Consider the following 18,847-nt stretch of genomic DNA (forward strand, 5'->3'; position numbering starts at 1 on the left):
TTTTTTAAAATTTTTCCCCCATTTTTTTTTTTTTTTTTTTTTTTGGAGAGGTTTTTGCTATAGGGTGCATCAGCTCACCTGAAAGATAGAGAGAGACAGAGAGACAGAAAGCAAGAAATCACCCCCTGGGGGGACGGCCATGCCACAATATATATATATACTTCCACATCCAGGCTTTAGATGACACTAGGAATCTATCCTGGGCCTCCTGTGTGGTCCTAACCTGTGGAGTACAGTTTCTTAGCAGCATGCGCTACCAGAACTGGGCTACCATATACCTTTTTTAGAGTAAGTAAAATAAACACTGTCGTTGTTTGTTTGTTGTTCATTTACTTGTATAATGTCATCTATCCTGATAAAGCTTTCTTTGATAGTTTTGTTTCCTAAAGTGGAAAACAATTACATTTTCTACATCATTTGTTGGTTTTCTTTTATTTTATTTTCTGGATCTTATCTTTGATATTTGGAAAGAGAGAGATCTAATATCATCTTCTTAATTTACCCATATCCTTACTTCTGGAGCACACATGCATACGCACACATGTACAATCTTATGTAAGTGACATAATGTAAAGTTGGAATTTCTGAGTTCCTGCTTCCTTTTTTTTTTTTTTTTGCCTTTTCTCGTTATCTCAAAATCTTGTCCCACACCCCACATACTTCATAGTAGTTGTAAGGCTAATTTGATTTATAACTCTGCATAATTGTTTTGTATCTCTGCATAATAGATAATTATATTATATATCTCTATTATTAATACTTTCTTTTAGAAACATGTTTATTTGATATTTTTTAATTTACACTTCACTCAGTAATTATGACAATTCTTCAATGTCATTTTATTGGATCGTTGAAAAAGTCATGATACATTTTTGCAAGGAAAAAGAAAAATATGTCATGACTTTTCTGACTACCTAATACATAGTCTCAATTCCTTGCATTTACTGGTTTCAGAAATAATGCAAAATTAGTAATTATATCCCAATTGCTCTGAATGCACATTATTTCCTTCTTTTAAGCATTAGTGTCCAAATGGACATGATGCCCCTTCCTATTTTTTTCTTACTTTTTTTCTTCCTTTTTCATAAGAACATGGTAGCTTCTCCATACTTTGCTTTTTCTGTACAATTAGTCTTTGCCCCAACAATGACAATATCATCCACATATAAATATCTGATAGTAATATATCAACTTTACCTAAATTTTCATCTCTCTATTTTTATAATAAATAATAAAAGAGATTTTTAGACAATGCTTTTGCTTTCTTATCCTTTACCCAGTTTTCTATTGACTGATGCAGCTATACCAGCAACTGTTCTACTAGTCCTCTTCAGCTTCTTTATTTTCTCTATTTATTTACTTATTTTTTGGTGTTTACCATAGGACATGTGTGCTCACTGGAAAGACAGAAAGAAGAAAGAAAGAAAGAGAGAAAAGAAAAAGAACAAAAGAAAGGAACAGAAAGGAAGTAGAATATTATTATTTCAATTAAAGACTAAGTTTAAATAAATCCTTGCCTCCCCTGCAAAAGTGGAAACCCAGGGTAACTTCACTCTTCTACTAAATCTGATAGGAATCACAGCAAAGATTCTCCACACACACACGTAGGTATATGAGGGAAGAGAAGCAATCCCTTCAGAAGCAGAAGAAACAAAAATTAGATTTTGAAAAGCTCGACACTGTGGCAATTATTAACTGTTGAAGTTCTCCATTATAAGAACAGATAGAAGTGGACAAAAAAAAAAACATTACTTGGTCGAAGAGGGCTTAGGGTAGCAAAAATTTTTCAACAAGTTCAATGATTTTTCAGTATTTTAGTGAAGAGTAAAGATAAGCACAGGTGTTCTGCCTGAAGGACAGCCTTTATTATAATTCCAAAATCTCCTTTCAAATTAAATATTTTATAGCTTCAGCTACTTTTGTCCTTGCCATCATAGTTTTAAGTAAGAATTTTTAAATATAACTGAACAATTTTCAGAATAACAACATGCTTGACTCCAGGCAAATAAAACCCAATGGTTTAATCATTTTTATGTTGAATATATGGCTTGTCTCTGTCAAGGTTTATGAGATCCATAAATACACTATTTAAGTTCAGCAACAACTGATTTAAAAGAAAAAAAAAGATATAGGAAGCACATGGGTATGCTAAACATCAACTATTTTTTTTAAAAATTGATAAGTAATTTTGAAGGAAACAAAGTTTAGACCTGCAGCCAATTGGGTCACTTCTGCTATAGTTTCCATGGCAAACTTACCACCACCCATTCATTGCAAACCTCTTCTCACATTCCATCATTGTACATCTACTGTGCAGAATGGCAATCTAAAAGACAGGATTCAGAACAAGCTGATTCACACAAGCTCAATTTATTCCCCCACATGCACCTGCTAAACTAATCACTTCTCATTCCCTGGGAAAACTGACCAAGCCCTTGCCCTTAGGTACTTGACATTGCAATAGAGGCAAAGTTTAAGAATAGTGACTAATGGGGAACCAGCAGTTAGCATAATGGCTATGTCGCTGGACTCCCACGTAGTCGACCACGGTTCGCGTCCCAGACCCGGTGGCTTAAAACTCACACCCGACGCGTGTGCGTGAGTGCCCAAGATCCCGAGAGGAGAATGGAGGAGAAGGGATTGCAGCGTGACCATACCACCTGGGGGATGATGTCTCGCTTTCCGTCTCTCTGTCTCTCTCTGTCTGTCTGGCAAGCGCATGCGCCCTATAGCGAAAATCTCTCAAAAAAAAAAATCTCTCTCTAAAAAACCACCCCCCCTCAAAAAAAAAAAAAAAAAAAAAAAAAAGATACAGAGACATAAAAAAAAAAAGGGTAGTGACTAATGCTCACTCTTTCTTCATTCTACAACTGAAGAATGCAGGTACATTGGAATAATTATGGAAGAATAGTCATAGAAGAGATACAAGTGTTTTTGTAAAGCAAATTGCATTTACTTCACCTATGGACAATATTAGTTTCTAAGATTTAGAAATATATTTGTTAAGTAAATATGAAACATGCTACATGAATTTTTATTTTTAATCAACTCATATTATGCACTGTGTGATTTTAAATAATTAATCCTCCCTTTTAGGCCAGAGACAGTATATACATGACTTACTATCCTCCAAAAAAATCAGAAACAAAATTATTGCTATTCTTGCCTTACTAATGAGGTAACTAAGATTCTAGCAGATTGCATTTGCTAAGAATTACTAGCCAGTCAGAGAAACTGAATCATGACAAAAATATTCTTTCTGAGGACAAAAATATCCTTACTGAGTGACAAAAAATATCCTTCATCTCTTTAGCACTTTGTCTTTATATTTGTTATGAGTGCTGGTAACTTAAATTATTTTCTTACCAATGAAACTACAAAAACAATTCTGTGTGTCCTTTTTCTCATAATATTTATGGAATTTTTACGTAGGATTTTAAAATTATATTTGTTCTAATACTGCTTTTCTTGCATCCTACACTTCACCCTCAGAAGTTTGAGAACAAATGGCTTACTCTGCAGAGTACATTCCTTTTATTTTGTAACCTGGTTATACATATAGAAGGAGATTTGATTAAAAAACAAAAGGGTAATTTCTTTCTTGTACATATACTCAGTGAAAAATAGAATATAACAAATTTACCTTTTTAGATATGCAAAATCACATGTATTACAAATGCATATAAACCACACACATATATGTGTGTATATATATATATGTATATATGTATACACACACATATACATGCATATATATATCAACTAGGGTGGAATTCAAGATTTTGCATTGCTGACAAATTCCAAGGTCATCCTTTAAATCTTGTCTGTGAGCAATATTTTGAGAAGCAAGATTCTGAGTTTTAAGTTTCATAAGTACAGAACTATGTCTGTTTTTGTTTGTTTATATGGGAATGCATATTATTACTTAGCTTTTTTATTTGGGGAGGATTGTATTTTTCATTAGTTACTTCCAGGTAAGTGATAAATTAAAAAAAAAAAAAGAGAGAGACAGGTTCTATTGAGTAAAAGAATGCAGAATAATGCTAAAGACATTTCAGATATCTTCCAGGTAAGCTAGAATCTTGAGGGTATGGTTTCCAGAGAGTGTTTAGTGAAAATTCAGTGACCAGAGCTGTTCTGGGACTCTGCTCCCCAGATTTCAGATCAGTGCTTTTAAGCTGCCCCATCTATATTCAAGTGGGCCTTATGTACTACTCAAACCACAGCTTTGGAGGATACCAATGGCAGGTTTTGGCAGCATCCATGTGATGCTATCTCTGCAGACTTGCAGAATGCACAATCTATGGTGACTTGGTGTTTTTTATCTAGTCTCCAAAGGATATCATTGACAGCCTATAGGCTTGAACAGAGACCTTTAGAGGTGAAATTACAAAAGAGAGCCTCTATGAGGAAAATGCTAAGCAGAAATGAGGGATCTGAGCTGGGAAATCCCTACTATGGCAATGCATAATAAAGCCACTGAAGCAATGTCTCAGAACCTTAAAACTACCAGTTTTCAATACCAATCTATGAGAATGCAGGCAGACTTCTATCTTAGAGAGCTACCTAGCCTGTGCCCAGCAAAGCCATAAGAGTGGGACTGCTCAAAATCTCGAAGGCCCAACCCTCACCCCAGTGTTCTCAGTAGGTAGCACAGGGACTAAAAGACTATTCCAAGAGTCATAAAATTAGATGTTGTCTGCCTTTTTTAATTTTTTTTTTCTCATTAAACTTTCTTTCAATGGTTCTCAAAATTCTGTGGCAGATTTTTGGTCTAGTTTTTTTTTTATTTATTTATTTATTTTTTATTAAACTAATATTCCTTTCTTTTTGCTTATTTCCCACTTGTAGAATGAAAAGACCTATTTTATGATTGCCTCACCATGGTATTTTAGAATTAGATAAACTGTTTAATTTCACAGGCTCATAGCTGCAGTAAAATTTTCCCAGGATGAGTCAAGCTTTGAGACTTACCCATATCAAATTCAGATAGGAACCCAAATAATGATTATTATTATCATTATTTTGCCAGAGGGCATGTGTGTTCATGAGCGAGAGAAAGACAGAATGAAAGGGAGAAGAAGAAAATACCCCTCTCAGTGAAGTGTGCTTATGCTATAATCTATTTTCATCAATTTCTTTATCCTGTCTGGATTCTGGTAATGCTCACATATACTCAGTCTGTTTCTCAAGCCACCAGAGCAGAGATTTTAACTGTGGTCTACCTTGTGGTATCCAGCTCCTTCAACAATAGCCTACAGAGCCAGACCCAGACTTTGGAATTTCTTTACTTTCTTCTTTTTCTACTTTTTTTTTTTTTTTTTTTTTTTAATTTTCCAGAGGGCACATGAACTCACCAGAGAGACACAGAAGGAGAGAAAGAGAGAAAGCACCTCCATAATGGGACATGGTCATGCTCCAATCCCTTCACTATTTCTCTCTCCTTTTGGTAGTTTAAGCATAAGCTAACATGCACCTGGTGTGTTTCTCACGCCCCTAGGTCTAGGACACGAATCATGCAGTTGGCCATGTAGGATCCAGGTATTATAACCACCAGGCCTTGGGATGATCCAGCTTTGGACTTTTGAGTCAAAGCTAAAATAAGATTTTTGGAGTTATTGAGATGAAATTAATGTATTTTGCATGTGAGAAAAATATGAATTTTGGGAGCCAGAAGCAGAAAACTGTTTGAGTCTATCACATAGTTAACATGTTAGAAACTTAATCTCCAAATGAATAGTGTTCAGAGGTGACACTTTAAAGAGGTGATTAGGTCGGGGGCAGTGAGTGGTGTAGTGGTTAAGGCACTGGGTTCCCACATGACCAACTGCAGTGAAAATTTCAGACCTGGTAGCTTGTTTTATCACTTTCTCTTTCTCTCCTTCTCACTTTCTCTCTTTGGTCAAATTAGAAATAATTAAATCTTAAAATAAATAAATAAATAGGTGATTAATTCATGAAGACTGCCTTCATCAATGGATTAATGTTGGGATTTATCTAGTGGAAGAGCAGGTCTATTATGAAAGAGAGGTTAGCCTTCTCCTGCTTGCTCTTAAGTGCTCTGTGATGTCTTTTGCTGTGCTGTGGTGCAGCAAGGAGGCCCTCACTGGATTTCACTATATAGATATTGTTGATATTTATAAGCCTTAGAATTATAAGATACATATTTATATTCTTCATAAACTACAATCTGTGATTTTTTTTTTATAACGACAAAATAGACTAAGACAGGTAACAAGAAAGTAATGTTAAAGAATAATTCAGGAGACCAGCAGTTAACGTAATGGCTATGTCACTGGACTCCCACATAGTCGACCGCAGTTTGCATCCCGAACCTGGTGGCTTAAAACTCACAACTGGCGCGTGTGCGTGTGTGCCCAAGATCCCGAGAGGAGAATGGAGGAGAAGGGATTGCGGCGTGACCATCCCCCTTGGGGGGTGATTTCTCGCTTTCTGTCTCTATGTCTCTCTCTGTCTGTCTGGCCAGCGCACGCGCCCTATAGCAAAAACCTCTCCAACGCCCCTCAAAAAAAAAACCCCCCAAAAAAAAAAAAAAAAAAAAAAAAAAAAGAGTAATTCAGTGGGACCAGCAGTTGCAGTAATGTCTGTATCACTGGACTTTCATGTAGTCGACAATGGTTCAAGTTCCGGACCTAGTGACCTAAACTCTCACTGGGCGCGTGTGCGTGCGTGCCCAAGATCCTGAAACAAGAATGGAGAAGAAGCGATTGTGGTGTGGCCATCCACCTTGAGAGGGATTTTCTCTCTTTCTGTTTCTCTGTCTCTCTTTGTCTTTCTGGAAAACACACATGCTGGATGACACTGGTCATGGTGATGTCACTGGACTCCCACGTGGCAGACCATAGTTCAAGTCCTGAACTAAGTGGCTTCAAAATCACACCAGACATGTATGCATGTGTGCCCAAGATCCATGGAGGAGAATGGATAGCGGTGTGGCCATCTCCCCACTGGGATGGTGATTTCACTTTCCCTCTCACTGTCTCTGTCTCTTTCTCTCTCTAGCAAGTGAACACATCCTAAGGCAAAAACTTCAAGGAAAATTAAATAATGATTCAGAAAATACCAAAACAGAGACTACAACAGTAAGGTTAAGAGAATAAGCCAAGACTAAAATAAAATTCATATTTTTATGACATTTTTGTTTTCGTGCTTGATTATTAAATTTACTGTTGTTCTCCTGCATTCTTTAAACTGCCTGGCAACATTCTAAATGAAAAATCGACCTATGAGATGAAGCATCCACAGTTAACAATAATAATAAGGACTAGGCTCACATAGATTTAAATGCTTTGGGTGTTGGAAATCTTCCCTGGAAATCTGAAATAGCATAGGTCTACATCATTTGATAGCTTTGGGCATCAAGTATGTTAGTGATCATGCTATTTGTTGCCCTGTGAACTTGTGATTCTAGGTTAGCATTACATGGGATTGAGAAGGAAATAGAACCACTATGGAAATCAGAGCCTGGGATCTTATGTTCTGGCTTACCTTTTTTTCCCTAATGTCAGAAAAGCCCTATAATGTTGATGATCTAATAATATGAAATTATATAATATAGATCAGTAGGCAGTACAGTTGTAGTATTTATGAGCACATTTGAACTCAAAAGGGAACTTAGGCATAATCTGAATATGGCGTATTGTTGCCAGGTATCTGTTTTTGTAAATGCTGGCTATAGGTGATGTACATCAGCACCCACAGAAGCCATTTATTAGGGCATCATTTTCTGTTTGTTTGTTTCTTCGCTTTTGAGAGAGAGATTTTTGCTATAGGGTGTATGTGCTCATCAGAGAGTGAGAGACAGAGCTACAGAAAGTGAGAAATCCCCCGACAAGGGGATGGCCATGCTGCTATACTTTCTCCCTTCTCCCCTCAGGATTTTGGGCACACACACATACATGCACCCAGTGTAAGTTTTAAGCCACCAGGTTCGAGACTTGCACTGCGGTTGACTACATGGGAATCCAGTGACATAACCATTATGCCATCTGCTGGTCCCATAGTTTCTAAACAATGAGCTAAGAGCAGAACCCTTAGTAAATATGCCCTTGTGTTGCAGGACAGTTATTCAGTTTTGGGTGGAGGTACCACAAGTGTTTAATAATGAATAAGATTTAAATTACATTATTTATTAATTAGATCTTTAAATAAAGGGATGTATCCACCTCATTTATTTAGTTTCCTTAGTTTAAAAATAAAATAAATTGCCACCAATGGAGTATCTGCTTCTATCCCCTACAATCTCTCCTTTCTCTCCTAATGCTACACTTTAGCTCTATGTATATATCTTTACAATGCTCAGTTAAGCTGATCTAGGCCTGTAGTCAATACTTACACAATTTTCTGCCCTAATTAAGTGAATAACATATAACTATATAGAGATTCATTTTTTTCCCTGGACTCCATAGTGTAGGCAATGCATTTGAATTTCAAAATATGAGTAATGTTTTTGAATTCCAAAATGCAGAGTTCTATTTAGTCACAAATAAAACCATTTATTTTTCTTGTCTAAAATAAGCTTTGATGTTGCCTTAGTCAAGGAAGTCTTCCCTTTATTCAGTATCCCATTCTGTTATTACAAAATCTATTGTGTCTAACCAAGAATCTCCTACTAAAATGCATAGATTTATATTAATAATCCAAAAGAAGGTAATTTCTTTCACCATAGAGAAAGAAAATATGATCAAGGGAGGTAAGCAATGGAAAGTGCTGCATCAGAGTGGTAGCAACACCCGTAATCTACATAATCCAGTCTGTAAGGGAAATATATAGAGCCAAAAAATAAGACATTAAAATTCATGAGCTATTTCTTGTCTTAATGACCTGCCCTTATGAATACTGAAGTACTATATATGCATTAAGTATGAGAAGGTCAAGTTTTAGTATTAAAGTTTGAAATTTTGTTCCATTTATCTCTTATAAGACTTGGGCATCTATTAAAAACTAGTATAAAACTATTTTTTAATAAAGTTATAAATTATTAATTATATGTGTAGATTAGAAAAAAATAAACTTAATCTCAATGGTCAGGTTCAATTATATTATTGTCATATAAATTTAGTGAGCAATTACAAGTACAAGCATTGACGAAAAAAATTGTATTTGCAAAGTGCTCATTTGCCTAATGTGATTTTTAAATGTATGCTGTTTATATGTACACACAGATTATACAGCGAAGACTAATTGGCAAAAGAAAATAGTAACTAAAACAGTACTTTAAAATCAGCACATAACAAGATACATTCCTTAAATGGCTCTTTATCATAAAACATATCGTGAAAGTTCAATGCAGGCGTAATATCAACTAGGGCATACTTTAAAAGCTGTAATTGGACTTTATCCCAGAAAAGGCTAAATAAATTGAAATATGTTTTATATCATTATGCATATTCTTCTGTGATAAAAATAGCCTTATATTTCTTAGCAGCATGAAAAATTGTCCAACAAGGGAATAATCAAAAAAGAAGGAAAAAATGCAATCAAAAGAGAAAAGGGAAGAATTTGAGTATCCTTTAGCAAAGAAAGCAATAAATGGCTTGTGTGAATAATTTTAAAGCCTTGAAATAGCTGCTGGTACCTCCCAGAAGACTTGTGCAAAAACTAAAGAAATGTTTTAAACCCTTGAAGAGAACATATAAAACAGTTTTCATGTTTTTTATCTAGAACATAAAAATGTGAGAAGTACAATATTTACCGTACAAAGTCTTATCAGAGAAACCATTAAAAGAATATGGAAATAGCTTAATATAGCAAGTCTATAGCCCATGAAATTTCTCCAGTAAACAAAAGATCCTCCTTGACATGTCAATTCATTTTGGTGGTGTTCAATAAAGAAATTACTTTATTATTTCTATAAATGTTTTATAGAGGATTATACTTATATTTTGCAAAGGAGGTGGAATCTATAATTTAACATCAATTTTATGTTTGCTCAATGTGAAATATGGGATTCTGCCATTATGCTATCCTATTATTCTTTCAAATGTATATTGTTTGCTTTCATAAGAAAGAAAGTGGGCAGAGAATACCCCTAACAGAATTTTCATACCCCTGATCCACCTCCAGATTCAGCCAGCCTGGATCATGAGCATGTTTACCCACACCTGATGTGTACAGAGAGGCCCTGGAAGATGAACCCGAGACTTCCCTATATGGAAGTCATGCAACCACTATACCACACTTGTGCCTTATCCTATTCATTCTCCTTTTTTTTTTTTTTAACTTGCCAGAGGGCACATGTGCTTGCCAGACAAGACAAACAGAGAGGGAGAGAGAGAGAGAGAGAGAATCACATCCCACAGAGAAACACGGCCTTGCCACAATCCTTTCTTTTCCATTTCTTCATCCTTTGGGGATTTGAGGCACATGTACCGTGCTTATTTTTTAAGCCACCAGAGCTGGGAATTGAATCATAGTTGTCCATATAGGATCTAGCTCCCTTAAATGCTAGGCTGTGGGACTGGTCCCTTATTAATTCCTAAATTTAAATGTTTAATGATATAGAGACAAAATAATGTGAATATATAATTATTGAAATCTACAGAAATATTACAGATTATAATATTGGATAAATAGACTTTATTTTATAATATTGCTATATGTAGGCTTAAAAATCATATACTACAATAAAATGAACACCAAACTTTCAATACAAATACGTGAGAATATTTACTCAATTGTATATGTACAGTTTATATAATCTTTCAAAATAATTTTAACATTTATATATTTTAAAACCTCTACATATACTATCCTTAACATTGTGAATTGTATTATGCTTTTTATCTTTTATTTTTTAAAATTCATCTCTTAGCATTTAAACTTCAAAACAGTAAAATTCATCTTGAAGTAACAATTTCTATTAAGTAAAGCAATAGCTAACATTACTTCCTTATTCTTAAATAAGACGGAGACACAGAATCATCGAAAAACAGGACTTCCTTTCATTTATAGACATTTCAGATCTGTTCCTGGTCCATAGTGTTAAAACTTCAAATTCTTTGCATATTCCCCCTTTTTATAGTTATCACTATTGCCTGGATCTAGTTGGTCAACAAGTTATATATTTTTATTTGTTCTCATTTCATTTATTTATTTATTCTTTTTACCTGATGCTGAACTATTAAAACAATTTTTGGGGGACTGGTGGTCTTTGCTTCTAAACTCCATTTGTAATATTTCTTCACATATATAAAAAATCATTGTATTCAAACATTAAATGAACATTTATGTAATTTTTGTGAAGAACATGTAATGTGTATTTCTTGCAAGTAATTTTATATTAAAGTAAGTTCAAGAAAGAATGTAATAAAGGATGTTATTAATCTACCAAGTGTTCATATTTTGGTAATCATATGAGCATATTAACTACTAACAGAAGGATGTAAGCCAACATCTTTTTCTTTCTTTTTTTTGGAGAGATTTTTGCTATAGGGCAGTTGCACTCAGCTGAGAGAGAGAGAAACAGAGAGACAGAAAGTGAGAAATCACCCCCCAAGGGGGATAGCCACACCAGAAACCCTTCTCCTTCATTCTCCTCTCAGGATCTTGGGCACGCATGCACACGCACCCAGCATGAGTTTAAGCTACTGAGTCTGGGACTCAAACCATGGTCGACTACATGGGAGTCCAGCTCCATAGCCATTACGCTAACTGCTAGTCCCTAGGACAATTTTCTTAAAAACAGAAGTTTTCATACCAATGAATATGATGAAAATGCACTTTAATTTAGTCCCTCAAACCTTAGTTATAAAAGAAAACATATTTATTAAAGCAATTGCTGCTTTGTGAAACAAAGCAGATAATTCAGAAATGTTTTTAAAAGATTTTTAAACAAAGGAACTGGCAGGTTGCGTAGTGGTTAAGGGTGCTGGACTCCCACATGGCTGACCGTGGTTCAAGTCCTGGACCTGGCAGCTTGATTTCTCTCTTTCCCCCTCTCTCTCTCAATCTCACTCTGTCTCTCTCTGGTCAAATTAAAATAAGTAAATAAATAAAGTTAAATAAAATAATTATTTTAGAAAAGATTTTTAAACAAAAAAATACAAAAGAATTAATCGCAGTATAACATTTCTGTTTTATAACTAAACATAGTCATTGCGTTTAAAAAAAAATCATAGTGCATATGAATTACTGAGCTGCTCAGTTTCACTGAAGGTTAACAGCCACACCACAAATATTTTCACTTTGGGCAAATATCTAGATGTCCCTGACAAAGTTCTTTTGCATTCAAATTTTCAAAAATATCTTTGGAAATGTTTAAAATTATATAATTGCAGAAATTAATGAAGACTATTTTCCTATTATTGATTTTAAAGATTAGAGACATTTTTGCACAATTAATTAAGAAACATTAGTTTCTTTCATATAATTTCCTGTGTTTTAAGCAGAATCATTGGTTAATCTTGGCATACATGTGACTCCAATTTATAACAGTTATAAGGCTGATATATACATGTATCTGTGTGTGTGTGTGTGTGTAAATCAAATATGTTGTATATTGTTATTTCTATATAAATGTATGTCTTATTACATTCTTTCTTGAACTTGCTTTAAATTCTGTGTTCTTTTAACTTCTTTAGCTTGGTTATTCAAGATATTTACTAAGTCTATTTTGTAATATTTTTTTAATCTCTTTTCCATTGCCTTGAATAATGGTAGTTGGTGATATTGCAAATATATTCAAGTAATTGCCAGTACCAGTTAATATAGATTAATTGAGAATCACTGAGGACACTGACCACTATAAATTTTTTAAATGTCATAAGCTGAAAAGAAAACATATTTTGGAAAAAAAATGAGTAAATATGGTTAAGTACTTTCTGAAACTTTTATCTCATTTTCTTCTTATTATTATTATTTAACTTGTAGAGAGAATTTACTCAACATGAAATACACCTCAAACCAGTCCAGTTGGGAATACTATACACATCATCATCAACAGGTAATAAACCATTTCTGTATCCCACTAATATCTTGCTTTTCTATCTTTCTCCATTTCCTTCCTTAAACTCATTTTATTTTTTTAATTTCATTTTCACTGCAATAAATAGAGCTCTCACTAAGTAATAACTGAGTATACATTTCTTATTAACCTTTTGAGTCAATATAATAAAATGACATATCCTATAGCTCACATTTTTATTCAATAAAAATAGTTTTGTGGATTTGTAATACAAATATATTTCATTTAATAATCTAAAGAAATAAACACAAATATTTAGAATCTCATTGTTCATAAAACTTTCCACTCAGTTTGTATACCCATCTTGTATACTATTATCCATCTATTCCCAAGTAAAGATCATTTCACCTTGAGTGAGTTTAAAAGTGCTTGACTACTTTTTCTCAAAATTGAAAAAATATCATTAATAATATATGCTGCTACCTACCTCAAAACATATTTTATATTCAAGTGAATCTTGAAGAAACAGATGATAGGAAAAGATTTGCTCAGAAATTGATTAGACAAAGGCAATGCAGTGGGTGTGATACAGCACATCTGGGCTTCATTAAAACATTTGAGTCATGTCTCATAAAATTTACTTGAAAAATTAATTCAGGTTTTACTATCACCTACTCAGAAATTAGATTATGTTACATCAATTTGTTTTTTAGGGCCAACCTATAATGATAACACTACGAATGAAAGTGATTTTTGATTCATACCAAAACTCACAAAGTACGCATATTTGCATTATAACACCACCAAGACAAAATGAACAAGTTTTCCAATATCATTATTGTTATTTTCAAAGGGGGAGAAACATATGGAAACAGGATAAACTTGCTTGCTTTTATATATATGTACTTTGTTATATCAAATAACTGGAAATACAAATCCCAAATTATTCTTTTTTTTTTTTTTTTTTAGAGAATTTCACTGTAGGGCGCGTGCGCTCGCCAGACAGACAGAGAGAGACATAGAGACAGAAAGCGAGAAATCACCCCCCAGGGGGGATGGTCACGCTGCAATCCCTTCTCCTCCATTCTCCTCTCGGGATCTTGGGCACGCACGCACACGCGCCCGGCGTGAGTTTTAAGCCACCGGGTCCGGGACACAAACCGCGGTCGACTACGTGGGAGTCCAGCGACATAGCCATTATGCTAACTGCTGGTTCCCCCAAATTATTCTTTAACATGACTGGCAATAGAATTTTTAAATGAGTGTTATAATCAGACTATGTTAAAATTAATTATATCTCTGCTACATTATATAAAGTGATTCAATTAATATTAATCTTTTATTGACTTGTAAGCAATTTCAGTTTTATTACTTAAGTTATTCAGATCAATAGGAACCTGATTTTTTAATAAGTGTATAAACTATATGTTGCTGCAAAATGAATGTAGCATCTTAAAATATGGTAATTTAAAACAACAATAATGTGTGGGACCATTATTGTTGGCATAATGGCTCTGTTGCTGGACTCCCATGTAGTTGACCATGGTTTGAGTCCTAGACACGGGACTCAAGTTTAAGACATAAACTCCAGGTGTGTATGCCTAAGAGGAGAATAGAGGAGAAGGGATTGTGGTGTGACCATCCCCCATGGAAGGTGATTTCTCGCTTTCTGTCTCTCTGTCTCTCTCTTTCTGGTGAATGCAAGTGCCCTATAGCAAAAACATCTCAAAAAAAAAAAAAAAAAAAAAAAAAAAAAAAACAACACACACACAATAATATATTTTTTAAAGAATTTTTTATTCAGTTTTAAGTTTCTTATTATTATTTAATTTGCTATAGGGCGTGTGTGCTCCGATATGGGAATTTAGTGCCTTAACCACCACACTATCTGTGGCCCCAAAACAACAATAATGCATTATATTATTTATAATTTTTCTGCAATTCTGTGGTATAGACTCAACTGATGCTTCTTCTAGGTCTATAATTTTGTTCAGAACCACTTAAATGGCTCCTTCAGCTAGATTCTCTAGATCTGGAAAATCAAAGATTATCTCTCATTCAGGGATTATTTTTTAATAGTGTCTAAACATTCACTAGTCTGGCCTCTAATTTCTTATACATGACTGGTGGGTTGTAAAAGAAAAGAAGGAAAAGCCGCTAATTCTCATAAGGCCTACACAGAGTCCAAAAAAAGGTCAATTTTCTTGTAATCTATTGACCAAAGCAATGGCGGGTCCAAATATAAAAGGAAGAAAAATAGTTACCAGGTTCTTGACCTAAGAAGCAGCACACACAAGCAAGAATCGGAGGAACTGTGCCATCCCTGTAGGCTCGTAGTTAAAGGAATCAGATCCCACATGAACAACTCCAGTGCAAATCCTCCCAGCTTGAAATACATACCTGGCCATATGTGTCTGTGCTCCAAATTCCAACAGGATGGAGAATTGGAGGAGAAGCCAATGCAGTGTGAGCATGCCAGTGTTGCTCTAACCCCACCTCTGTCTCTCTTTGGTGAGTACATGTCTTCTGGCAATGAACAAGATGGAACAAAGGAGACAAATGATTGTTGATCATGTTGGTGCCTATAGACAAATTTAATCCTATAAAATGAAGCATATATACACAGAAATTTGATTAAAATTTAAATATTTTCCAAATTAAAGGTCTGTAGTAAATATATCTATATAGATACACAGGTATATTTATTTCTCTTTTTAAAAATTTACTTAAACTACTGTTTCTCAACCTCATTTGATCAAGATGAATTATAGCTGAAACAACAAGTAAAACAGGCAAAATGTGTACCAAACCATGATAGACACTTGGTTTTGCTGTCCTAAAAATATTCCTCTTGAATTTAATAGATATTCCCACATCCATTATTTTATTTAACCATTACATATTCTTGAACCTTTAGCCTAGATTCAGTTTCATATAAACTTTTCATAATCTTGAAAAAATAAAACAAAACTTGGGACCAGCAGAAGGAATAATGGTTATATTCCTGGACTATCACATTGTCCACTACAGTTTGAGTTCTGAACACAGTGGCTTAAAACTCACTCCAGGCACATGTACACACGTGCCCAAAATCCTGAGAGGAGAGTAAAGGAGAAAGGATTGTGGTGTGGCCATCCCCTTGGGGTAGGTATTTCTCACTTTCTGCCTCTCTGTCTTTCTGGCAAGTGCACATGTACTATAACAAAAATCTCTCTTAAGAAAAAGAAAAAGTTAAAACAACTAAAAGGAAGATCTTCAGTATTTTTGTTGTTGTTGTTTTTGTTTTGTTTTTTAGAATTATTTTATTTATCTTTACTTATTTATTTTAAAATTTGACCATAGAAGGACAGAGCCCATGAGTATGCAAAAGAGAGAGAGAGAGAGAAAGTGAGAAAGCAAGCCTCCAGGTCCTGGACTCAAACAGCAGTCAGCCATCTGGGACTCCAGAGCCCTTCACCACCACACCTCCTGCCAGCCCTGAGATCACCATTTTTAAATTAATTTTTTTTTTTAAGATACAAAATAGTTGTCTTAGAAGCTATAGGAAGATGACATTTATTTACATGTTCATTCTTCAATAAGTATTGCAATTCAAGAAGTGACAGCACAGCACGAAGCTGTATGGGTGCATAAGGTGCTTTTCATACCTGTCTCTACGAAGATTTGAGTTGACAGATTGGGTACCAATGGAGTGGAAAAACAATGAAGAGAGATATAGAAAGCACAAAAAGTAACATATAATGCAAGCTAAAACATGAAAGTTGAACATGAATTAACTATCAAAAGAAGAAAATGAAATAAGAAATGGCCTAAAAAGAGCAATTGATAGACAGAAGGTAGAATAATTGTTATGGTGTTGGACTCCCACATGGCTGACTGCAGTTGGAATCTCAGAGCTGGTGGCTTGAAAATCATGCTGGGTGTGTGCATATACACACCCAAGGTCCTGGGAAGAAAATGGAAGAGAAGGGATTATAGTGTGGCCATCCCCTTGTGGGAGGATGGGATTGTTGTATTATGAATAGGTTGTTTCTTTGGACAAGTATGGGAGATAGCAAAATTTAAGAATATTTGTTATTATTCTTTATCATTAGGGAATATCTATGGCTAAATTTTTAAGGATGTAGTATCTGATTAAATAGGGGAACTCAAAGCCTTTGAAGTTCAGACACTCGCCACTGCACCTGACCAGTCCTGTTGGCTGATGCAATTCAGTGGTGCACTGATAGCAAACCCCAGTTTATAAAACAGGGTTGTCCTTCAAAGGGATGACTCTATGCCAAACACATGGGAACAGCAGCTTCAGATTGTGACACAGGTTTTGATGTTTTTTTTTTTTTCCTTTCTGCAGTTACACATAGTGGAAACATCACTTTTGATGAGATTGTCAGCATTGTGCATGAGGCTCCAGTCTTTGGCCAGAGAACTCTCTGGAACCATAAAAGAGATCCTGAGAACAGATAGGTCTGTAGACTACAATGTCAATGGCTGCTAGTCTCATGACATCATCAATGAATCAACAGTGGCGCAGTGGAATGCCCAGCTAGTTCAGAAGTACACAGGAAAACATCTTAATATAGGATCATGTGACAATCCCCCCAAAAAAAGAATAAAAAAGACTTTTTAAGCAAAAAAGAACTAGATGAGGTGACTTTTTATGTCATGACATTAAAACTGAAGCTACAAGTTTTTTAGCTTTTTATTCCAAATTTTGGTTATGTCTTTATATTATTTTACTAACATACAAAAGCACAGGAAGCTTTTAAACAAATTTTGTTTAGAATTTATGGAAGAACTAAGATGAGTTGGAGGAACTTATTAGTGGAAGACAAAAATATTACAAGTAAAACTTTAGATAAGTTAGGTGAGAATTATGCAAATTTACAGTCAGATAATTAGGATAAAATGAGATTATATTTAATAAAATTAAGCCAATGATCTTTATGTTTATTAAAGACCAGTTTTAAACATTAACTCTTGAAACATTGTATTAATTAATGTATATTTTGGATCACTAACTCATCTTTTTTTTTTTTTTTAAAGGTATTTTCTATCACAAACCATTTTCGACAATTTCCAGCAATTACTATAAAACTACCTTAACACACAAGCAAGCAGGAGTAAAATTTCAATTATGTAAAATGAAGTGTTCTATTTCTGATTTCTGAAGAGTTAACCAGAAACATGATCAGTTCATACTGTCACATAAAGAGCACATACATTTGTACACACACACACTCACACACACGCACACACACACACAGAGCAAAACTTGAACTGATGGTATAGAAAGAGACCAAATGTGAAAAATTTCAGTAAACTCTGCTTCCGATGGGACAAATGGTGAGAGCCAGCCCCTACAGGATTACAAACAAATTTGTGTTATTTCAGACTGCAATATTGCTTGGATGTTCTATATTTCAAATAAAATTTGTTTACTTGAAGTGATTTCATTAAGATTGTTTGTACGATTCCTTCTCCTTAAAATATTTTTAAATGACATTTTTTGAAATAAGTTTATTAAAAATTCCCAGCATTATGCCTTTACAGACTTTTACTCATTTATCAAAAAGTACTGAGCACCTACATTAAGTTATGAAATGTCACGGTTTTGTAGATTTAACAAGGAACAAGAACTTCTCTCATCCAGCTTACATTCTAGTGAGCATGAATTTAGGCATGTTCATCACTGTACTTTTCTTAAATTTATTATCATACTCTTATTTTTTAAAAGACCTAGCTTCTGTACAGTTACTGGTGTTAAAGCTCTGAAATCCTTCTCAATAAATGTCTCTGTTATGTGGTCTCCTGACTATTATGAATGCTGAAGTTGGGAAGAAACATTACTTTTTCACTAAAATTTTATTTTTGTGCTAAAAGAACTCTAGCTCCCATTTGAGAACTTCAAACTAGAAAACCATT

General features: G+C 34.4%; 1 non-coding gene across 1 annotated transcript; it reads left to right on the forward strand.

The window, feature by feature from the left end:
* Nucleotides 1–17,096: 17,096 nt before the first annotated feature.
* On the forward strand, nt 17,097–17,224 carry LOC114004945 (small nucleolar RNA SNORA65). The gene has a single exon (XR_003546896.1). It is a non-coding gene; the product is annotated as a small nucleolar RNA SNORA65 (small nucleolar RNA).
* The last annotated feature ends 1,623 nt before the right edge of the window (nt 17,225–18,847 follow it).

This window comes from Tupaia chinensis, unplaced genomic scaffold (assembly GCF_000334495.1).
Source record: "Tupaia chinensis unplaced genomic scaffold, TupChi_1.0 Scaffold140508_1, whole genome shotgun sequence".
Classification (NCBI taxonomy): Eukaryota; Metazoa; Chordata; class Mammalia; order Scandentia; family Tupaiidae; genus Tupaia; species Tupaia belangeri.